This window comes from Durio zibethinus, unplaced genomic scaffold (genome assembly GCF_047325235.1).
Source record: "Durio zibethinus cultivar Kanyao isolate XHJ-2024 unplaced genomic scaffold, ASM4732523v1 HiC_scaffold_137, whole genome shotgun sequence".
Classification (NCBI taxonomy): Eukaryota; Viridiplantae; Streptophyta; class Magnoliopsida; order Malvales; family Malvaceae; genus Durio; species Durio zibethinus.
In genome coordinates this window covers 15,001-20,000 of record NW_028322760.1, presented here as the reverse complement: position 1 = coordinate 20,000, position 5,000 = coordinate 15,001, and the positions used below count along the sequence as shown (strand labels likewise).

The following is a 5,000-nucleotide window of genomic DNA, read 5'->3' as shown; positions in this document are numbered from 1 at the left end:
AAAAACTTCTTTCCTTTGTTATAGGAGTTTTGATAGATAGGGTTCGACAAAAGAACTTAGTCATAACATAAAAATGGATTGTGCAAAAATCCATAGTTTTTTTTATTATTTATTCTAGTTATTCTAGTAAAATAAATGTAAATAAAAAGAAAGAGGAAGAAAAGAAAGAATCGAAATGATATTTGGATTCTATATCATAGGAACGGAAATAGTACTTCTTCTGCTTCTGATTGTTGATTCAATCCAATAACAAGATTTTTTTGTTACAACAAGTCAGATCGCAGAATCATAGAAAAAATTATTTATTTGAGTTGAAAATAAAAAAATGAGCCCGGCCGGGTCAGTACCCGGCCGGTCCGTGGAAATTGGAAATAAAAAAGTCCCTTTTGAGCGAAATCAAAATGAAATGGAATTACTGATAAAAGTTGTATATATTTATATTCTATATAATAAAATTAAGAATCTATAGATATATAGATTAATAATACCCTAATAAGATTAATAATACTCTAATATTAATATAAATAAATAAAAATTAATATAATTAATATATTAATATAAATAAATAAAAATATAAATAAATAAAAATCTATATAACAAAATAACAAAGGTCTATATAACAAAGGAAAGAGGGCTTTTTTCAAGCATTTCTTTTTGCGTGCTGTAACTGTAACATAGTAATTATCTTTTCTAAATTAGGAGAGATGGCTGAGTGGACTAAAGCGTCGGATTGCTAATCCGTTGTGCGAGTTATTCGTACCGAGGGTTCGAATCCCTCTCTTTCCATTTCGGTTTTTGACAGTGGAATAGATCAAATCCTAATACCATTTATAAAAATGAAGCAAGGAACTCTCCCTTTTTTATTCTTCCCGTCCAGGATTACCAGGATTACGTCCCGGATCATTAGATAGGAGTCCGAAGATGAAGAGAGAAACAAAGAATATCGTTGCGGTGTAAACAACGAATTTAAGATTACGCATTGTACAACCTCCCATAGAATTTTTTTGTAAAAAGAAGAGAATGGATTCTTCGTTTTTATTTTTCTATTTATATACGCAATTATACGCAATTTTTATTTTTCTATTTATATATATACGCAATTATACGCAATTTTTATTTTTCTATTTTTATACGAAAATAGATTCCTCGTTTTTATACTACATAGCCTATTTTGACACCAAGAAATAAAGTGATTTCTAGAATTTCTAGAAATCGAAAAGAATTTTCAGAAATTCATTTATAATAAGAGTTGAGTTTTTCATTACAAAAAAAAATTCTTTTATACCAACAATTATATATTGTGGCGGACTTTAATCCAAATAGGGTTCTTCGGCGAAAAAGGGTCAGAATGAGGAAATGGGATGATCCAGCTTTATCATGGCTATCCAAGAATTTCAATCTTTGAATTGAGGGTTCGGTTCGTTCATAGTGTTCATAGTGTAAGACTTATCTAATCTTTTCAATTGTTACAATTTTTTTTTCTTGAATAAATCATGAATTTTTCTAGGACAGTATTAAGGATCTCATCGAAAACTTACAGCAGCTTGCCAAACAAAGGCTAAGAGAAAAAAGAGAACAGGTATTACTGGCATAAAATCTACGATTGGATTCAAAAAAGCATAGGCCTCGGGCAATTTGGCGAATAAAAAACTACTCGAAAAAAGGGCAGAATTCAAACAGATACAGATCAAATTAAAGATATTAAGATTAAGCATAACAAAATTTTGTTCTTGGAGATAATTTTGATTGAGTTATTAATATGTTTTTTGATATAAGGAAAAAAATGAAGAAAGGAAAATAAGGCAGACTAAACAATACTTCTTTGAACTCACCCAATCAAAAAGCCTTCAATTCTTACAAGAGAATAGAAGAAATCATACTTTCATACAATATCTTAATTGAATTATATGTAATGATCAATAAATTCGGTTTAATTCTCTATCCATACGTGCCAAAATCCTAGCAAGAATCTAATCTATTCCATAGTTATTTGGAACTGGAATTGACGAACAGGGAATACCCATATTAGTGTTTAGTAGTTTCAAATAGAAATCTAAATGGGGCGTGGCCGAGTGGTAAGGCAACGGGTTTTGGTCCCGCTATTCGAAGGTTCGAATCCTTTCGTCCCAGAGCCTACTCTTTTTATATATCAGAATAACGATATCCGAATCTAAATTGCTCTTTTTTTTTTAACAACCTTCTTTCTAAGAGTCAAATATTGGAGAAAATGTGATTCTTGCTTTTGATTTTTAATGATTTCTTAAGATTGGCACTCGAAGAACTGTGAGATTGGCGAATCTATTCTATCGAGTTATTTGATCTATCGAGTTATTTGAAGATGCAAGGCAGATTCAAAAAGATTAGTTTATTTGTGTTATTTATAATATTCGTAATATTATTATTATTAATTATATTATTAATTTCTTATTAATTAGAATAGAAAAGCTTAATATTAATAAAAGTATAAAAAAATAAAAATATATTGTATTCATACAATATGGGTTAATTTGAATTCTTATTGAGGCTTTTTCTTCCTAAATTATCTATTTATTTCATATAGATTCATATAGAAGGAAATTGATTTCATATAGAAGGAAAAAGTATAGATAGATTACTATGTATCGACTGAACCAATGACTATTCATGATTCCATAATTGAATCAATGTTCCAAACTAGAGGAATGTTATGGTAAAACTTCGTTTGAAACGATGTGGTAGAAAGCAACGTGCGACTTGAAGGACATGATCGGCTGTGGATGTCAAAACCCACCACCTTCCATTATGTAGAAATGAAGGTGCTTTTGGCTCGACATCCTTTGTTCTGTTCTATTATAATCCGTCTTTTTGTTGGGTTGTAATGTAAATAGTACAGGATGGAGCTCGAAGAGAAACATCCATTTTTCAGGGGCAAGGATCTAGGGTTAATTAATGGAAATAAATAAGTTGGAACAACTTCGTAAGTCTATTTTTGATATAGAAATCGAAAAGCTCCGATTCAAACTATTTTCAAATCAAAAAGAAAAATTGTTGGAATTGGTAAAACTCTTTCGATCAAAAGTGTATAATGCGGGAATTAATCGTTCATATGATTCTTTGATAGAAAGAAAAAAAGAGAGAAAAAGGGGCATGTTGCTGCCATTTTTGAAATGATTAAATATCGCCGAAGTAATGTCTAAACCCAATGATTCAAGACAAAGATAAAGGATCCTAGAACAAGGAAATACCCTTTTCAATTGTCTCAACAACTAGATCAAAATGAAGAATCGAAATCGATTCTAAACGAGACAAACAAAAAAAGGGGTTAGAGACCACTCAATAAAAGAATGCCTAAGGATTTTTTTTTGAGCATTTTGAGAGTTATTTGACTTGAGTTATGAGAGTACGAATGCTTTTTTCTTCTTTTTTTTTGAAAAAAAAAAGACGGGTTTAAATGTCTAATTGATTTGCCGGGTTTATGGATCTTTTTGACATTCTAATTACATACATTATAATTCCATACATAGACATAACTTTTAATAGACATAACTTTTAATCATTTTTTTTTTTTTTTCTCGAGCCGTACGAGGAGAAAACTTCTTATACGTTTCTAGGGGGGGGGTATTATTTAACTACATCTATCCCAATGAGCCGTTTATCGAATCGTTGCAATTGATGTTCGATCCCGAAGAGAGGGAAGAGATCTTCGAAAAGTTGGTTTTTATGATCCGATAAATAATCAAACCCATTTGAATGTTCCCGCTATTCTCTATTTCCTTGAAAAAGGAGCTCAACCCACAGGAACTGTCCATGATATTTTAAAGAAGGCCGGGGTTTTTACGGAACTTAGTCTTAATCAAACAAAATTCAATTAATGAAATACAAAAAAGAGGGGGTGGATGACTCATATCTAGCTTTGTATAAATTTTTCTTTATAATTTCCTCCCCCCTCTTTTGTTTTATTCATACTTTTTTATTTATTATTCGTATTTCTTATTGCTTTGCTACTATAGAATACCGTGTTCTATAACAGATTTTATTGAGCTAATTTTATTGATATAAAATATAGAGAAAAAAGATCAATTGAATAAATGAAGTAATTGCATTTAAAAAAATAACATAAAATAAGATAAAAAAAAAAAAATAACATAAAATAAGATAAAAAAACAGAGAAAATAACAAGAAAAAATAACATATAAAAATAGAAAATATTAATAATAATTAATAATAAATAATAATAATTAATAATAAATAATTAATAATAAATATTATAATAATAAATAATATAATAATAAATATTATAATAATAAAAATAATCAATATTAATAATAATAAATAATATTAATAATAAAAATAATAAATATTATAATAATACATATTATTAATAATAAAAATACTAAATATTAATAATCAAATATTATTAATAATTAATAATAAAATACAATATAATAAAAAAAAAAAAAAAATTGACTTAATTCTTTTTTTCATTGTATTTTTTTATAGTCTTTTTTATATTCTTTATTCTTTTCTAACATTTATATTCAAAATTTACAATCATATTGACAACAGTGTATCGAACAAATATAATCGATCGTAGATAAATAGATCTATTTATCCCCGCCCACAAGTTTGGCACTTCACTTCATTCAAATAATGGGTTCTTTCTTTGAATTTGTTGTGATACAAGAAGTTTTTTTTATTGTAATTGTATATTGTATTGAAAAAAAAAAAAAAAAATGGATAACAATGGAATGAATAAGACAGGAGGCGGTCCACAAATTTTCACTTATTCTATTTCTATGTTTTTATCTTAGAATTTCGTGTATTTTTATTTTATTCAAATTTTTGCTAATTTCATGTTTTGATTGCCTCGTGCAATTCCATTTTTTTTTTATTCCGATTTTTTTCGGGTTGCTAACTCAACGGTAGAGTACTCGGCTTTTAAGTGCGACTAGCATCTTTTACACATTTGTATGAAGAAAGGGATTCGTTCATACCATCGGTACAGTTTGTAAGACCACGAC

General features: G+C 28.2%; 1 non-coding gene across 1 annotated transcript; it reads left to right on the top strand.

Moving 5' to 3' along the window:
• Positions 1-698: 698 nt before the first annotated feature.
• On the top strand, positions 699-786 carry TRNAS-GCU (transfer RNA serine (anticodon GCU)). The gene has a single exon. It is a non-coding gene; the product is annotated as a tRNA-Ser (tRNA).
• Positions 787-5,000: the final 4,214 nt, after the last annotated feature.